The sequence below is a fragment of the Epinephelus moara genome, chromosome 21 (genome assembly GCF_006386435.1).
Source record: "Epinephelus moara isolate mb chromosome 21, YSFRI_EMoa_1.0, whole genome shotgun sequence".
NCBI classification, from domain to species: Eukaryota; Metazoa; Chordata; class Actinopteri; order Perciformes; family Serranidae; genus Epinephelus; species Epinephelus moara.
The window spans coordinates 35,644,244-35,656,791 of record NC_065526.1 but is presented as its reverse complement, the minus strand read 5'-3'; positions in this window follow the sequence as shown (position 1 = coordinate 35,656,791).

Genomic DNA, 12,548 nt, shown 5'->3' with positions numbered 1-12,548 from the left:
CACTCCGCAGCTGAAATGGAGCGCCTGTAGTTGGTGTCCTGCTGGGAGATCCTGGCGCCAACCCTCGCCAACAGGTCCTCAAACTGGGCCCCAGTCAGCCTGAAGTACTGCTGAAAGCGGCTATCATCCAGACGGAGTTCCTGGAGGAGGTGGTGAAACTCGCCAAGCTGGATGCGCTTCTGCAGGATAGGGTGAACCCAAAAACGACGGCATTTGGCCCTCCGACGCATCTGGGACTTCCAGAGCAGGTACAAAGCAGCGATGGTGGTTATCTCAGCCATGGTTGAGGAGAGAATGGCAGGCCAGATGTTGTTATCGAGTGAAAATGGGCGGGCTCACTACTCGCGCAACTGACGCGATAATGCGAATTAACAAAATGGTCCGACGTCCAAACTCACGCGTTACGCGCGGCGTGTTACTCGCGTTACGTGTGAGTAATTCGCTTCACTCGTGCCCGGTGTGAATGCAAAGTTAGAGTATCAAACCTTTTCTAACATGACTGACAACAAAATAAGTGAATATGTATAATACGCGCTTGGATCGGATTGGTATCGGTATCGGCCAAAACTCAAGGCTGTAATATCGGTATCGGATCAGAAGTGAAAAAGCTGGATCGGGACATCCCTAGTCCTGCGTATCTGTTGCAGAGGGCTCCGGAGTGCCGCAGCTGAGATGGAGTCGGAACGCAGCACAGCCGCAGCTGGTGGAAACACACACATTGACTAGAATAGAATCCTATCGGCTCCGCTGCCGTGCCAGAGCGCAGACACAACCAACACGCATCTGGTGGAAATTGGGGGTTAAGCCTCCAAATTATTGGAGTGATGAAGGAGTCATCAGTGTATTTGTGTATGTGCGTATGTGTGTGTGTTAACTATCACAATACTGGAGATTTAAACTTTGATACAGTATCTTGAAAATATCTTGATTTGATACTAACAATAACAATAACAGAAAGTGAGAAAGCACAGCTGGTACCAGTGTATTAATACTACAGAAAAATGAGTATTGAAACCATTTCAGATATTGAGAATTTACATTTATCAATAATCAGTATTATTTTACAAGTGTGTGTGTGTGTGTGTGTGTGTATGATACAGGTGTAATACAACCACTAGTCCAACGCTCAGGAAAATATCTTTTCAACTCTTTCAATGCAGACCACATCTATAATGCGTTGAGGGCATTTATAGTGAATTACAATGCATTCACAAAACACGCAGTCGTAAGCCCTCTCCAAGTCTCCAAAACACATGTCGAGTTTTTGTCAAAAGGTGTCACCGTGGCGGCGCAGCAAATTTTAATGTTTTGACATGACACCAAAAGTTGTTGTAACTCTATTCCACATGGTCATATATTTTCAAAATTTCCCGCATATGATGACAGTCACAGCCTAAAGACATCTACAGAGGAATTTTGAATCACTATCATAGCGCCACCTACTGGCAAAAGGAAATGACAATTTTTATATTTCAATGTCCTCCTTCTAGCAGGTTTATCAGAGCCACATCAGATTTGTTCAGAGAAATCTTCATGATACTCAGAAATTAGGCTTTAGAGTTTTCATCAAACACCATTGCTGTGGCATCGCATTATTCGCCATGAAACAGGAAGTTGTTTGAAAGGGGCAAGGGATGCTTGAAAACTAACAAAACTTGGCACACACATCACAATTCCTAAAACATGTTATCTTATATATTTTTTCCCTTTGATGCACCAAGGAGGCTTGGTAGCGCTCCCTAGAAAATTTCAATGAAGCAGCCCCCGCTGTACGTTTTGCCTAGAAGTATGAAGTATGAGGCATATGTAACATCCCAAGATGTACAAAAGAAAAGCCTCTTGGAGCCATGCCCCAAACTCAACAGGACGTCAGCTGTTTTTAATTTAATGTTTCAATTACATGCATTTTTTTGGCCATTTCCAGGGGTGGTACTTTAACAATCTCCTCCTACAGACTTGATCTGATTGACTTCATATTTTGTCTGTACCATCTTAAGACCTTTGACATCAAAAGTTGCTTGAGTTTTCGTCAAACCGTGTGATGGTGGCGTGATGTCAAATTTCCATGTTTTGCCACCAAACAGGACGGGGTTTGTAACTCTAGTATACATGGTCCAATCTGCCCCAAACTTCATATCTTTTATGAGGCTTCAGGCCCGAAGCCATCTACTTGCACATTAGGTGTCATGGTGATTGCGCCACCTATTGGCAACAGGAAGTACATTTTGTCAGACACTTATTTTTTGATTTACATGACATTTACAAGGTGGGGTCTACAACTGAAGTGCAGCAACATGACGTATAATTAGTGTCCTTTCCAGCGTCACATAGTGGAAACAGGGAGTAGTAAAAAATGTGAAATAGGTCATTCCAGCACCCACACTCCATGGAGGATATGCTATCTCACTCTTGCATGCAGTGTCACAGACATGTGCAAGGGCCCATTCATCGCTGCTTGCAGCTTTTAATTTTTGTTTGTAACTGTTGCATAATCGTATGCTTCACTTGAGGGGGAACTTTACCGTGACTATTGGCACAACAGGGTGCCAGGACCTAGGTGCTGTAGGGTACCCACACTCTAGGGTAATGTTTAAGGTTAGGGTAATGTTTTTGTTTAAAGTAATGCGAAGTAAAGTGGCTGTAATGGTTTAATGTCTGCTTGTGACACTAGCAGCACAAATGCAAACTAGATCAAACAAACTAACCTGCTCCTTATATAGATATAAATGACCCATTCTGTAGGATTAAGGGTCATCTATTGGCAGAAATGGTATGAAATATTCATAACTATGTTTATATTATTGTATAATGACCTGAAAATAAGAAACAGTGTGGTTTCGTAACTTTCGGATTAGTTTGCATGTGCGATGCGAACTGTGGTCTCCTTTGTATACTGAAATTGCTACATTGTGCTACAGTTCCTAAATGCAGCACTGAATCATATACAGCAACCTTGAAGGCAGAAATCTGATGAGAAATGTATGACCATATCCACCACCTACTGTAGCTCTACATTTCAACCGAATGTAGTTTTTCTACTTCAAAAAAAGTGATTTAACTGCAGTATTAATGCTGGCCTCTAATTGAAAATGATATGGTGCGGGGCGTCGGTGGCTTAGTGGTGGAGCAGGCGCCCCATATACAGGGCTGTTGCCGCAGCGGCCCGGGTTTGGGTCCGGCCTGTGGCCCTTTGCTGCGTGTCATCCCCTCTCTCTCTCTCCCCCTTTCACGCTTGGCTGTCCTATCCATTAAAGGCAAAATGCCCAAAAACATATCATTAAAAAAAAGAAAATGATATGGTGCATAAATGTCTCCATCATTCAAATATCTCAAAAGTTCAGAAGAGATTCTGTCCACTTTTAGGCATTGCAGCAGATTGACGAGCCCACCTCATATTTAAACATGGCAATATGTGTGTGATTTAATACGGGCTAGTTCATGCAGTGCTAAATAAAACTCTTAAAACATTACATTATATAGTTTTGATCGTTTTTATTTTATTTTTTCCAAATTAACCTAATCTTACATTATGATCTGTGGGAGAAACCGGAGCACCTGGGGAAAACCACACATGGGAAAACATGAAGTCCTCACAGAAAGGTCTGGCGTGAACCAGAACCTCCCAGAGACATCAGTGCTCACCACTGAAAATGAAAATAAACAACTGTCTCACAAATCTAAAAGCTAGAATGCTAAAACTCACATTTGTTATGTCAGAGGGTGTGTAGCCTGGAGCTGCTCCATAGATAATAATTGGGAAAGATGTCCTAGTAACACTGAGAGCACCCAGGGGAATGTTCTGACTTTACGGATATATTTTCTGTTTCAGAAGTGAGAACACTACAATAAGACTGAGCTCAACTGGGTATAAAAAACATGACCACTTTATGTGGGTCAACAAAATCAGGCGCCATTCATTGTCTACGGAGCAGTTCCGGACTTTACACCTTATGAAATCACAAATTTGAGACTTTCTTCTCTGGTTTCTGGTTTTGAGAGAGAGTAGCTCATGTTCACAAATACTGATAGGATTTTCCAAGGTCATGGAAATAACATAATTTAGGTAGTGTTAGTGGTAGTGTTCCCCTTTAAGTCCAACTGAGCTGCGGTGGGTTGTGTGTTCTATGTAATGTCTGAGGGCCCTGGCCTTGGCATTGCCATATTTAGGCAACAGTACATCTGTCTCAACAGGGAAACAACGTCGTCCTGCAGGTTCCCTCTTTGTGGAAATAGGGGGTGAACGGTTTAGCTGAGGAACAACCTCATTGTCGTCTTTGTCACCTAGCTGCAGTGGGTTGCATTCTATGTGCGGTTTTAGGGCCCTAGCTTGAGCATTGCCATATTTAGGCAATGATACATCCGTCTCAACAGGGAAACAATGTCGTCCTGTAGGTTGCCTCTTTGTTGAAATAGGGGGGAGACGGATTAGCTGAGGATCAACCTCACTGTTTTCTTCGTCACTTACCTGCAGTGGGTGGCATTCAGTTTGCTGTGTGAGGGCCCCCGCCCGCAAATTGCCACATTTGGGTAATGATTCCTCTGTATCCTTGGTCCCCACAGCCCCAGCGGGGAGTCCAAGTCACCTTGCACGCATCTGTCCCCTTGAAGTCAAAGCCTCATGGTGGACTTGGTTTCAGGTCTCTTGCCTTACTTAAGACAGTGGCCTGCATAATGACAAACAATATATTTGTCAAATGAAATCATAAAATATTATTTCAGTGAAATGCAATAATCAGTTCCATAAATTTGTATTTTCAAAACTGTGCAATGATGGCAAATAAATGTCTTCGTTTTTATTTCGGTGTACATGTGTAATGACAGTAATGAGGGTGGAGATTTGGTCAGATGTGTGATGGCTGGGCATGAATCCAATCTGACTTTTATGTGGGACATTATGGACATTGAAATTTGTGTCCCTCAGTAATTCTGAGAGTCAAATGTGCAACTTTTTAAATACACATATATGTGTGTGTGTGTGTGTGTGTGTGTGTGTGTGTGTGTGTGTGTGTGTGTGTTTCTATGTTTGTATGCCTAAAAAATAAGCAGTGGCATAGTAGCACTTCTATAGAGGCCTGTATAATTCAAGCGGCTGATCGCACAGAGAGTGTGTGTCTGAAACACTGTCTGCTGAAATCAGAAGGGGTAATTGCCTATAGCCAGTGTTTGAACTCCCAGACACTGGAGACAAGACCTTTTTCTTGTGCACCACATTGAAGGGCCACTTTCAGCCTTTTGATCTCACAGAATAGATAGGATACAGTGTCTTTGGCACTCAGGTGTGCATGGTTGTGTGTGTTTGTGTATGTGTGTCTATGTGAGCACCTATATGCAGTGGTGTTGTAATGAACTGCGGGTTACATAGAAATCTTGTTAATGTCACGAGTGTGTCCTTTCACACTCTAAATAAATAAACTTGGAGCTGTAGGTTAATTATTGTCATTTATAGTCAAATCACACTTCATCATGGACAGGTATAGATAGGCAATAGATATTGGTACTAAAAGGCAATTGAAGAGATGCTTAAAACCACTTTACTATATTGCAATTTTTATTGTATATTACAGCCCATTTTCCTTCCTAACTCCAACACCGCTGCTTTGTCAGTGATCTGGCTGTCAGACACTGATGCACAAAGGTACCTGGAGCAGCATTTTGAATTGCACTGGCCGGCAGCAGTTTGTTACACTGTAGTTAGCTACCATAGTATAAAGAGCGAGAAAATCCCCATAGGTAGAGCAGGAGGGGTGGTCATACAAAAATGCATTTTCATCCAGGAGCCTGCTGTTCATTTATTGGCTCCGCACAAAACCAAAAGACAGTTTAATTATTTTAAGAACAATTTTGTATATTAATATATGTAGCATGCAACAGTAGTGACGAATGTCATATGACGTATGTCACGTGATGTGACATGACATTAGTAACAATCTTAAATCCCCGTCCGGACCAAATGCGGAATGTGGACTGGTGGCTGGAGAGGTGCCAGTTCACCTCCTGGGCACTGCCGGGGTGCCCTTGAGTAAGGCACTGAACCCCCCAACTGCTCGGGGCGCCTGACCAAGGCAGCCCCCTCACTCTGACATCTCTCCACTTTGTGCATGTATAGGTCCTGTTTGTGCATGTGTGTGTATTTCGGACCTGTGTGTTAATGACAACGGAGTGAAAAAATTGAATTTCCCCTCAGGGGGATTAATAAAGTATATAAAATAAAAAAAAAAATAAAATAAAAATAAATGCCAAGCCATGCATTCTTTTAAACATGCTTTCGTTACCTAAACTAGTAACTAGGCACAACAAGGTGTAAGCATAGCATAGACATATTAGCATACAGTTGCCACATTCAGTAGACATGGAGCAACAATACCATTTATTTTTTATTTCTGTGCATTTCTGCCATATCACATTCCATATAACTGCAATGTTTACTCCATTTAGTGCCATGTTGGTCTCCACCAACTGTTAAAGGAGATATCTGTCTCTTTAGGAGGACTCCCTAAAAACTTCACCCAGATGAGTGTGGTCTTGCAGGCCATAGCAGTGCATGCTTCGGCAAGCTCCGTGACCATTTCGGCCCGTTAGTGCACATTAATACTTTCTATGACAGCCTGTGTGCCCCTTTGTAAGACTACAGAACAAAAATCCTGAATTAATTTGTTTTGATGAAAAAAGAGAAGTTAGACTGAGTAGCAAAATTTTGATTTTCTTTTAAAGCTCCGAAAGCAGGTAAACTAGAATGAATAATACACACATATAATTAAAAATCAGTTTATTTGATGCATGTCAAGCGTAAAGGCATAAAGAATAAAACATTCATATCCTATAATTTGTATATTTGGTATCACATCTTTGTGCATAAAAAATGATAGTCTGCCTTGTAAGCACATTTGGGCTGGGCATTTATTGATGCAAGATACTACATTGATATTAGTAACCAGACCCCCCCATCTGAGTAGATATTTGTTGTTGGACATAATTTAGTTCATCTGAACATCAATATATTTAAGCACTAGTTAGCTGCACATATTTTCCAGTATAACATGATGATGTTTAACAGCCGACAGGTGAAAGTCATTTGAAAACCTGCAGGGAAGTCTAGTAGAAGTTGCAGTTGTGTGAGCACTACGCAGAGCAAAAATCTACGTATATCTTCGTAAATTACACCAAAAAACAAACAAAAACAAAAAAAGCATTCTCTGTTTGATGTTACAGCTAGGCATGAGGACTTCAGTAGGTGTTATCATGGTGATGTGGCAAACATTAGGTTAATAAACATTTTTTAGGTTGTGATAGCTTATCAAAAAGGGCTGAGACAACCCAATGTGACCCGAAGAGAATGTGCATGTCTTTAGGGAATCCCACTTCTTGGTATCCAAATACTTAACTACTCGTACTCGTCATCCTCTGCTTATCATTGTCCGGGTCATGGGGACCTTAATACTTAACTATTCACCAGCTAGTTGCTAACTGTGTCTGTCTGCTGTTGGGTGTTTGACAGGTAAAAAGAGTAAGAATGAAACTCCAAGAAAAGTTAAGGGCAGGAAAACTGAAACAATGAGCAGAAAGCTGCTAAAACTGTAGGGGAACTGCCCATTGGTTCGACAGCCCATTGGTTCGACATCCCATTGTTCCAACCATATTAAACTCATTGTTCTGAAGTCCGTTCCGAAATCATCATGATCCCCTGTGGTTAAGGTCTGGTTAGGTTTAGGCACAAAAACCACTTGGTTAGGGTCAGGAAAAGATCATGGTGTGGGTTAAAATGAAAAAGAAAGTGACAAACACATAAGCCGTGAGCCTGCTCTGCCTCAAGCCGGTCGCGGTGCACCATACGCCCGCCGCAAGCCGTTCAGCACCGCGGACAGTCGGACTAATGGGATGTCGAACCAATGGGCTGTCGAACCAATGACATGGACCCAAACTGTAGGGCTGTAGAGCTGAGGGGAACTGAAGAGTCAGTTGATATGTAGTCTTTTTGTCCATCATTAATAAAACATATCAATTAGTAGAGCTTTAGTGATTCTTTCAATATATAAATCCTTTGATTTTCCAATACAATCTTATTTTGGAGATGCTTTTGAAATTAAAATAACCAAGCAAAATAAGATTTTGTTGTTTCTTTGAACCTTACAAATGGAAAACCTATCAAAGGCAACAGACACGGACTGCATAATGATATGCATCACGACACCTGCATATTGTTTTCTTGATGTGTGTCAGACCATGACGACCTATCGGGTCTCCACAAAAGCAACACTTTTATGAATAACTTCCTCTCAGGATAAGCACTTCCTGACTATGTATTTTGTGTGTATGATGCATCCAGTATGACACAGACATCAACTGGCTTGATTCAAATGACATGATGTGGTCGTGTCTTGGACTTTTTTTTTTTTTTTTTTTTTTTTTTAAAGATATTTTTTAGGGCATTTTTGCCTTTAATTGATACGACAGTCAAGTGTGAAGGGGGGAGAGAGAGAGGGAGTGACATGCAGCAAAGGGCCACAGGCTGGAGTCAAACCCGGGCCGCTGCGGCAACAGCCTTGTACATGGGGCGCCTCCTCTATCCACTAAGCCACCGACGCCCCGTGTCTTGGACTTTTAATGCCTTTGCGCATTAAGTCCATTTTTTTGGATGCACTCTTTTAATCCGTCATCCGAAAAAAAAGTGTTACACACAGAAACCTTGCACACTCGTTCTGTGCGTTGCGAAAATTCGCAATACCAGACAAAATGAAAAGGCGGATTTCTTCCCTTGCTTCTCTCCACTTCTTATCTGCTTCTTATCCGTCACCTCTCTTTTTTTCTTGTGTCTTGCATTTAGCAGTACAGCTGCATGAAAGAGCTAAGCTATCCTCCCTCTCTGTCTGTGAGCGGTCCACATCCTCCCCGTCGTCGTCATCATCATCCACCTAAATATTACTATCTGACCTGTTGAAACTGAGCTACCTAAGTTCTGAAAGGATTACCGTGTCACCCTTTCCTATGTCTTGTCACACATGTGTCCCGTCGCCACATTTACTATTTACTACACATTATTCTTGGTCCAAAAACTCACTACAGGCTTCCTACAGATGCCAAAAACACAGAAAATCTATCCTGTTTTGAAAACTTTGACTGAGATAAGTGACCGACTAAGTGTGCAAACACAATTGACACAGCATCAGGTCATATTTATCTTTAGACGTGTGACAATTTTACATGAAAAAATTTGCTTCTTGGTTGATAAAACCTTACAACAACTTTGGTGTGACCTTAACAATTTTAGTTTAATTACAATAACTGTCATCTTTTCACTTTCATTATCTTGTTACACATCGGGCTTGTAACACGAAGCATAATTAGTTGACATATCCCCATAGAATGGTTTGTATGATATCCTATGAAAATGTAGACACAACAGTTCGTATGATATTATATGAATTTGTGCCCCACCAGTGACCTCACATCCTTGACATACAGTTACGTAAATAATGTAAAGTTACAGAGGTTAGGTTTATAAAAAGAAACATGGTAAGGACGTACCTTAAAAGGGCCATAAGCGAAATTCAACATTTCTAGATTGAAGGAATTAAAAAATTGCTATGTGAAGAACTAGAGGTGTAATTTCATCTGGAGTATAGCATGACCTCACACACCCTCTCTCTGAGTTGATCTCCAGCCCCTTGTTTACAAGCCAGTCCGGCTGCGCGTTCATGTACGTTCATGTGAATCGCCACCTCCTCCCTCCTCTAGGAGCCCTTGGCCCTCCCTCCCTATAAAAGGCTACAGCCAGTGAGCAATGGCAGATGGCATGATGGTACCTGTAATAAATGTAATATATTTGCTAAGATGGAGGCGAGGCTCAGTGACTAGAAGAGCTGGTAGAAGCGCTCCATAGCTGTAAGTTACTCCAGTAGCCAGTGGCAGCCGACTAGTGCTAACTCCGGGAGCTAACGCCAGACTCATGGGCTCACGGGTTCACAGGCACGCAGAAGAGTAGGAACTCCCGGGAGGTAACACTAACGTTCCTACTCTTCTCCATGAGCCCGTGAGCCCATGAGCCTGGCGGGCTCTTCTCTGTGAGCCTGTGAGCCTGGCTCACGGAGGAGAGTAGGAGCGTTAGCGTTAGCTCCCGGAGCGTTAGCAGTTAGCACTAGTCAGCTGCCACTGGCTACTGGAGTAACTTAACAGCTATGGAGCACTTCTACCAGCTCTAGTCACTGAGCCTCGCCTCCATCTCAGCAAATATATTACATTTATTACAGGTACCATCATCATTGAAGTAGGCAGGGGAATAGCTAAACACAGCAGAGACCGAGAGTGAATGAAAGATATCACTAACTGCTAAACTAAGCCAAACTAAGTTGGCTGTTTAGGTTTTATTTCCTCGCCCATGTAGCGAGTGAATCTGCCTTCAGTGAAACCAGGGCTAACCGGTGCTTCCTCCTCAGGCTCCGCTTCACTCAGCTGCCTGACAGATCCGCTGCTTCTTCACACTTAAACCTGAATAACAAACCGGAGCTAGCTGGGAGCATGACCGGAGGGAAGCACAGCCAGTTAGCCTTCGCTAGCTTCCCAGCTAGTCCCGCCTCTCCGTTTGGATCCAACCGGAGCACCGAGCCCTGGTTTGTTATTCAGGTTAATGTGGGAAGAAGCAGCGGGTTTATCGGGCAGCTGAGTGAAGTGGAGCCTGCGGAGGAAACACCGGGACCGTCTGGATGTAATAGTCCGTGGAGGTGCTGCGGTGCTCGGCTACGCAGATAGGTAAGGAGGCAAGTGGGGGGTGGGGGTGGAGAGCAGAGGTAGAGGGAGGTGTGGCTCATGACACACTTTGTTTCTATAGGCAGTGCACAACAGCAAACCTAGCAGTGAAACGATTTCGCTTTTTGCCCCTTTAAAATGACTCAGTTCACTCAAAGTTCACACTTTAGGGTAAAGTCCTGGATTTAAGTCTAAATTTTTGCTCAGGACTGCTTCCTTGTTTACTCCCATCAGCACATTGGTCATGTGATCACAGCCTTTCAAAATATGTGGGATAAATTGGGGTGCATTACTTTTCATAGCAAAACGTTGGATCAATTTATGAGAACGGCCTGGCTTAGCAGGTTAGCCAGCTGTCTTTGAGCTTAACTCTGATTTTCCTTTATTATGATGCTGTCTCACTTGAATCAAGATTGATCACCATGGCAGGGTCTGACATTAACGGTTGCCCGAATGCCTGCGGGGCAAGTAAAAATAGCCAGCGGGCCAGCAGACCCTGTGCAGACATGCCCGATCGGGCAAGCAGCACCGACTCAGATTTTTATTTTTTTTTTCCTAATCGCAGGGCAGGAATTATACCACGGCCAAGCGGCCAGTGCCGTGGATGCCCCGGTGTGTGGCTGTAATGCCCCTCCTACCCATACGGCCAGTGTAGCATGCCTTGTTTTTTTTAACATTAACATGACAAACAGCAAGGCTACGGCTAACAAGTTAACGTACTGACACTCCTCAGACAGACACACACACACACACACACACACACACACACACACACACATACCGGACAGCCTCTCAGTCCTTAGCCGCTAACGTTAGCTCATGTAGAAACTTTTACAAAGGGTCATAATGTGCTTCTAGTGACTGTCAAATCGCCAGCGAAAGTTGTTTAAAATGCGGACACGGAGAGCAGCTGTTAGTGCCTGCTGTCATGGGACAAAGATCCTCTGAGAAGAAAGACGGTTCACTCTGCTCTGCTGCGAGGAACAAACTGGGAGGCAAAGATCCTCTCTGAGGAAGAAGGTTCACTTTGCTGCAGGGTTCACCAAACTTTTTTTGTTTTTTTCTTTTAATAAATTGAACACACATTAAAGAACATACAAGATCCTGTAGAGAATTAATACATATAATACAATACAATAAACATTGTCAAATTAAATGAAGGAAGAGGATTTTTTTTACAGGCAAATTAAATATTGGGGATTTATGTAAAAATATACATAGAGACATATAAATAATTGCATAATTAAAGATATGTAGGCTATGTTAGGTGAATACTCCTGTCAGTGACCCTGAACACTGGCATTGGCAAAAGAACTGGAGTTGGTCCCCGGATGCTGCACTGCGGCTGCCCACTGCTCCCAGTGGATACAGTAGGATGGGTCAAATGCAGAGGTCAAATGTATGTAATGTGCTGAGAAAGGACAATAAAGAATCTTCTTCTAATAATAATTTCTTAATAACTAGGAGATAACAAAAGAATAAAGAGATTGCAAAGACTTAAAAAATAAGGGACATGAATCAAAACAACAAGAAAAGAGATATATCCAGAGTCATGCACACCCAGTTTTAATAAACTCAGTACTGTTTTACAACACATATATTGTTTTGTCTTCATTCAATGTAGTTAGCACATATTGTTATTGCGCCATTGGTTTTGGCCTTGGTGCCCCACATTTTGGCTGTGATGCCCCAATAAATTTGTATTTATCAAAGGCCAAAGTGGCCTTGCCCTAAAAATATCTTAATTCTAGGCCTGTAATTGTGTATTTCCTCTCCTGTTTCTGTCCTCGGAGTAGACTCACAAGTCA